The following is a 7,521-nucleotide window of genomic DNA, read 5'->3' as shown; positions in this document are numbered from 1 at the left end:
TCCTGCATCAGCTCAGCACAACATATTCCACTTTTGGCTGCCTTGAGGCAGCAGTTTGGGGAGGGATACTCTAAAATAGTTCACTTTTCTTAACAGCAAAGGAGGAAAGAGTAACTACTATAGAGGTCTTTACAGAGTTAGGCTGCATCTGGAACTAAACTAGGCTGGATTTTCCTCCAGCACAGACCACATGCTCCATGATTAGGCACAAAAACCCCTGTTTTTATTAGAGGTATGTGAAACCTCCATGTCAGAGAGAACCCCTTTGATTTACACCAAAATTTAGTTAGTCCAAAAAGACCAGACAATGTATATACAAGCCTTAGAATAAGTGGGACTGTTCCTTCAGAATTTAAAAAATGAAACATTTTTGTGTTTCCGTAGCTTGGTATTTGTGTTCCACTTGGGGAACTTGGGGTAATTAATGATCCCATTAGTAAGGTATTTCAGGATGAAAGGTGGACTTTGACTTCAAATCACAACTTTTATATAGACCAATAATAGCCCAGAAAATGTAAAACCTGTTAAAAACAATTAGAGACCCTCTATAGTAACACCTCCCTCAGAGAGGAAGTCCTCTTCTAACAAAATATTTCCCAAAGTAAAGTGAGACTGGGAAGCAAGAACCTAGTGAACCTATTGAATCATTGCAGAACCAAAATCAAATCCAGTATAAAGGATCATTACAATTTTGTATTTTTTTAATCCAAATAAATGCTGCATTTTAGAGTTAGTAATATATTTTAATTTCTTCATTTTATTTGTGGGTTTCCATTCTTGAGGAATCAAGCTAGAAAACCAACTGTGCTATGAAATCATAGGCAGCTCTGCCTCCTGGAATAGTGCATGATGTAACACAAAATGACAGACTGGGCTGTGAGCTAAAGACTGTAGATTTCTGCAGCTGCTGAAAAAGCTTTCGAGTCAGGACTGATTTTAGAAATGAGCAAAACAAATACTCAAAACCCCTGGTGCTGGCTGAGCAACCTTCCCCCTCAATGTCACCCTGTCCAGCTGCTTCAAGTGCACAGAGCCCGGGATCCTCCCAGCCCAGGGAGCAGCCCAGCCAGCCCTGCTCTGTGCCCCGGGGCGGGAGGGGAGGCCCTGAGGGCAGCATCCTGCATTAAAGGATGGATACACACTGCTCCTCCCATCCCTCTGCCCACATTGCCATTCTGTCCCATGGACATGGATCCCAGGAAAGCAGAGTATGCAGAACTGGAGCTGTAGGGTACTGCTCTGCAGAGCTCACTCATCCCAATCCCCCCACCAGCATTTTAAGGAGCAATGGTCCTTAACACAACTGCCCTGCCTCTGCTGCAAATCCACATTTTGCCATTTCATTAATGAGAACAAAATAATTTGTTCCTGGGATGGCAAAAGGTTGTTTTTCCTATTCTGCTCAGAAGTCTTGTGCCAGCAGAGGCCAAATTATGTTGTCTGGTCTTAATTTTGTTTCTTTTTCAGAAAGAAAGCATAGAAGAGATCAGTGTCATTGTTCCTGATCATATAAAGTTTGTTCCTTTACAGCAATAACTAGAAGGTTGGGGTCAAAGCAAGGAGTCACATGGAGACTTACCAGACTAGGCACTAAATCTCATTAAGCTCTCTCCTCTGAGCACCCTTTTTGGATCAGAGACATATCTGGGCCTGGGGATGTAACATTTCCAATTCAGTGCAGAACTGCAGGAAGAAAAAGACAAGAGTCACAGGCCATTCACCAGCAAAGGACACAAAGGAGTTACTGCTGTGCCAGTTTTTCTTCCCTCCAACCAAAGTGTGCCCAAGAGGGCTTTTTAGATTAGTTCCCCAGGCCCTGTGGACTGAGTTAATCTCTACGAGCATGTTAAATGGTTAAACAAAAATTTGCTTTTTTTTTTTCTGGGCTGCATTATTAGTTCAGCCAAGGATTTAATTTATGTCCTCTCTTTGGGATAAAAGAATAAAGGGACTTTTTGAAGAATGCAGAGAAGTGGGTTTTTCTGCGATATGCAGCATTTGAAAAAACGGTGTCTCAGCTTTACAGCATAGCTTTTGACTTTGTAGTGTTTGTTCATTTTGCCTCACACATTTTCACAGTGCCTTTATAATGCACTGTTTATATGTAATTTGAGCAACTGTTTTTTCAGCCTTATCAGTTTCACTTGTAAATTCAACTTGTATTTATTGAAATATTTTACTTACGGAGGACTAACACTTTCTTATATATGAAATAATGTAACAAACCAATGTTCTACTCAAGGGAAAGGCAAAAAAATTTAGCAAACATACATGTCATAGTAAAATATCAAGGATGGGATAGTGCTATGTTTTTAGAACTGTGCCAAATAATTGACCTGGATACTTCACAGTATATTAGGCAGATTTTAAGGAATTGTATGTATTGATCAGAAGAGCAAAACCAAGTGTTCTGCACAATATTGTCTGCTTCCAATATGCTTTTTTTTAACCTTTTCGATTTAGAAATCTGTGACATTCAACAGACATTTTAAAGATCTACAAAAAAAACACCTTCTGGTTATTTAATCTGGGGAAGCAATAAATTACAATATTTTGTCACAGGAACTGGCAAGCTCCTTGCTTAGAATTCATGCAAAATGAATTCTAAAACATGTACATAATCAATTCTGCACCATCTTAACTGTCCTTTGTGTTCTAAATACTAAGAAATTTTTTGGATATATTTTTTATATGTTCAGCTGAAGATTATTTCTGTCTTGCCTTCCTCAAGGCTAGAAATTCCAGCCATTTTTGCTAGGATCTGGCTAACAGTCTGTCTTGCCTGTCTCCTGACTGTCTTAGAAAGCTTTGTATCAGCCCCTCACTCTGAGTACTGGTAGACAATTTTTCTAATAGCTGTGTGCTTTAGAAGCCTATCAATATATGAAATAAGAAAACTACAATGGAACAGCTCTTGATCTTTTTGGAACATTTATCCTGTCAGCAATAATCAGAGATAAGAAGTTCTCCTGTGGGTTGTTTCTTTTACCTTGCAAAATCTCACTGCCTTCATTTATTGCTCGTGTCAGTTATGCACAACTTCAGCTATCACTATGATCAGAATTGTTTCTGGAGGGTAGGACATCCTAAATCCTGCCCTGCAAACCTGAATTATAAAGGTGGTGGTGAGCAGGTGCTGAGGCAAAATGTACGTTTTTCCTCCTTCCTATGCATTCTGTAAGATGAACCCCACAGTAACACTCGCTGCTGCGGGTTTGGTGCCAATGCATTGCTAGAGAACAGACAGAAGGGGTTTCTGGTTAGAACAGCCAGAGAAAATTTACAGGAACACATCTTGCAGCTGTGAGCACTTGCACTTGAAAACTCTTTACTAACTAGTGCTTGGCATCTTTGCACTACAAAATCATTCCATGAGAAAAAATGTACTTGAAAGAGAGAGAGGTGCAAAAAGTCTGCACAAGAGACTGGCGCTTGCTGTACAAACATGTATATTCACCAACACTATTTGCTTTAATAGTCATATAGAAATAAGGCTCTGTTCATTAAAACACTTCACAGCTGCCAAGTATTCAAGCAGAGTGATCCTCTTATATTTTCGAATTCAACAAGAAGTGTTATTAAACTTGCTTCGACCTCAGCATGATTTGTTTGTCCATGAAATAACCTTAAGACTTTTAAAAGCAACAGTGACAATAACTCAATGAACACAGTAAAATACACACTGTGGAAGGACTCAACTGGCAAGAGCTTCTGAAATACATATGACAGGAATTTGGATTCTGAAAATGCACTGAATGCAAGACATTCTTGCAAAATATTCCAGTTTCTCATTCCTTTTTTTTTTTTAAGCCACCTGGAGACTTTTGAAGGAGATGGAGACATGCAGGAGTTGTACTTAACAACCAGGAGGATATGACACAAAAAAAGTGGTTTTGCTACTCAAAGTATTTCAGCATCTAGGAGGAGAAGAATCACTGCATGCACTGCCTTATAACGGTTGAGAATGCAGAATTTGTGAGTCACCGTACACTGCCTTCAAACTACGTTTATACCATATTATATAACGCTGCACGCTCACCTGTTGAACAGAGTTAATTATGAGTCAGGTATCTCTTCACATCATTCATTTCCTTCTCACTTGAGAGCTGACTTACATTCTTCACTGAAATAACCTCTCTCACAAGACAGTGATTAGTCTGACAAATTGATAGAATAAAATACCTTCAGCCCCTTTATGGGACCTCCTCTAGCATTCAGGCCAGCTACAGCTAAGTGCAATACATTTTTTGGATTCCTTTTATTCCTTAGTGGCAAACAAGGAATGTCTTAAATAAGACAATCCCAGCATATGTTTACCTATTCAGTTTCAGAAGGTCCCACATTATCCTTCAACAGTTAAAATTCACTTTCAATACAAAACCCTGAAATATTAGGAAAAAAACTCACTAGGAATATGGGGAGCAGAGCTTAAAAGTGCCCACAGAGCTCTCTCAATTAAAAATAAGGAAAAGGAAATCTTCTATTTCACCTTTTAGTGGGAGGTTACCTAAATACATCCTTTCAATATAGGAGAACAATATTGAGCACCAAAATCATCTCTGCCTCTAACCCAGATGTCCATAGAGTCAGGTTCCCGAGCTTCATTGCCTCCATCTGGATCAAGAACATGACTTCACTGCATGTCTTTCTCTTCAGACAAAATTATTCTCCCCAAGCTCAAGGAGGCCCAAGGTCATAAGAGAACTCACCTTGAAAGTCCTGTTGTCAGGGCATTAGGAACAAGGCTCCACACTCCAAGTTTAGCTGCACTGCCACCCTCGCTGGCTCAGTCTCTAGACTTATATGGAACAAACAAACACAGGATGGCTTTGCTCTGAGGACACCAGCTGTCCTCAAACATCACAGTTCTGGTGACAGAAGAATAGAAAAGACAAACGAGATTAGTCATCACATGAGATCCATTTCTGCAAGTCTTCAAACACAAGATCTTGTGTCATGCTAACAACATTAGGGGATTTCCCCAACTTTGTCCCTTAAGGAGATTGCAATAAAAAAACGCCCCTCTCCCTTCTCTACTAAATAAGCTGCTCTGTTTTATTTTCTCTTAAAGACATTTTTTTTTCAGCTTTGCTAATCACTCTGAGTTTGTGTGCTAAGCAGTCAATTCGAAAAAAATACTTCTCTTTGTTCAGCCAAGTTGTAACTGTATTACAATTGAACCATGTTGTGTCAATGGTTTACGTGTAGCTTGGGAAAAAAAATAATATATCCACTCTCACTACTAGGATTTGGTTGAGGAGGTGATTGTTTGGCATTTTTTAAGGAATGGGTATATTAGGCTAAATTCACAAATGGCATAAACCTCCTAAAGATAACAGCAGCAAACTGTTTCCTCAACTGGGCTATGCACTTTTGCTTCTTCTCTCCTTCTGTGTGTTCATGGTTTAGTTGCAGAGAGTAAAAATTCATCTATTAAACAGAAGATGTTGTCATCCATTAATGTATTCCTGACCACAACTAAATCCTGGTGAAAAGATGCCTTGTAGTACTATGAAGACACTTGGGCATAAATTATTAGGCAGTCTACACTTAAATACAGGAAGTCTAGCTTTAGCATGATCAGAAAGGTATTCCAGACACATTCCATGGGCTTTGTTTCAATCCCTGAGGATTGCATGAGGGCTGCACAGGCACCTTGGTGCTCATATGTCTGTATTCACTATACTTCCCATGCTCCTAAGAATTTATGCTGTGGAAAGAGCTGTATATCCTACCAGATATTCCATTTCACCAGAAAGTCTGCATCCCTACACCAAGAGTCATGGCTTGGCTTCTTGCCAAGTGGAAGAGAGATGAAAGCAAACACAACCAACTCTATAGGCCATAAGAGAGCAAAAGTAACCCAAACTAAAACAAAAAGAAAGAATGAAAAAAGTAGGCCTTCCCAGGTCTATAGAAGAAAATTCTTGAAAAAATTTATTGTCCTTACCAGAGGGGAGAAACTCTGAATGAGCAGTGGGCAGAACAGCTCATAGCCAGTCAAAGGATCTGGATATTCCTCTCACAAATACAGGTGTCCACACAGAGCAATGGCCATGCCTGGTAAGGAAAGTCACATCCTGGCTCTTGCATTCTGCTGTTGCATCTATGACCACCACTTCTATCAGAAGAGAAATGCCAAATGGCAGAAGTTTCATCTTCCTGACTTCATACCCGTTATGTTAGAAAGCTAAAGGTGCAGCATACAACTCCTATTAATCTGGAGCCTTAATCTGTCACTATTACCTTTACTCACCGTTGTGCAGCTTGCAGGCTGTGGTTCACACCACCCTTCATTCAGCAGCAGATTTCAGAAGCACTGTGTACTTCACCATGTGTCTTTAGACCTCCATGCCTGTCCTACCTCAACATAAATTTAAAATTCTTTTCTTAGAAACCAGCAGTATCAGAGGTTCACTGTAAGAGAAGTCACAGGAGTCGTTTAAGGTTTTTCTGTATGGGAGAATACTCCCACTCACATCCTGAAGAATGTGGGGAGGTTCAAACAAAAGGATCTGACCACATGTCTGAGACTAAACCAGCAATGCATATCTTCTTCTACCCACACCCTACTCCCAAAACTCAATCTGTTACAAAACCAGTTCCTTTCCATCTGCATGCAAAACTCACTATTTTATGTTATCACTCTTGCTCAGAGTCCAACAGAAAAAGCATGAAATTGTTAGTGGCAAAGAGTGGCAAATCTTGAAATAGTTTCAGTCACAGACACACAGAGAACACTGTAACTTTTCTATAGAAACATTTAGGAATACAAGTCCTTTCTGACTATTCCACTGACATTGTATCCTTAGACTTTAATCACTTCATCCCCTCTCAGATACTAAACTGTACTGGGCTTCATTCTGTAATGCTGTTGGTAATGTTTTCAAATGCCATATGCAGGGTAACAGTAGTCTGGGAAAGTTCTAGTCAGGAAATTATGTAAGTGTCATAGGTTAGCAAGCATAGTCCCGGAAGGGACGTCCTTGCTAAGGGGTGCTTACAGTTTCCTCTGGGAACTGATAGAACCTATCAGCTGGCCAGTTTGAATATGGACAATTCTCTAAGCCACTTAAAGTTGTGATCACCTCTGTGATCCACATTTAAGAATAGGCAAGCTCCCCCTCCAAGCTCTCTCTCGTTTCCGGCGCTGGGACAGGTGGCTGCGGGGCCCGAGCAGGGCCCAGTGGGCCCGGCCAGGCCCTGCTTGGGCCAGGCCGGGCCGGGCCATGGCCATCCTGAAGCCATGGACCTGTTCCAGCCGTGGAACCCCCCCCACTGCCTTGCCGTGGGCAGCCGGAGCAGCTCGGCTCTCCCCCCTCTCCACTGCGATAAGAAAAATTCAACATTCCAGCTGCAAAGCTGCAAGGCCGAGGTGAGATTAACCCTTTTTATTGCTGTGAAGAGCTGAAAACCTGAGGGAAGAGAGAGAGAGGAGATGCTTAAAGCTGAAATTCTCTTGTGAAGCTATGATATATCAGAGTATCCTGTTGTAATTTCATGAAGATATGGGGGGTGGAG

This window comes from Corvus brachyrhynchos, unplaced genomic scaffold (assembly GCF_000691975.1).
Source record: "Corvus brachyrhynchos isolate BGI_N302 unplaced genomic scaffold, ASM69197v1 scaffold4, whole genome shotgun sequence".
Classification (NCBI taxonomy): domain Eukaryota; kingdom Metazoa; phylum Chordata; class Aves; order Passeriformes; family Corvidae; genus Corvus; species Corvus brachyrhynchos.
The sequence above is the reverse complement of the archived record's forward strand: the minus strand, read 5'-3'. Positions refer to the sequence as shown.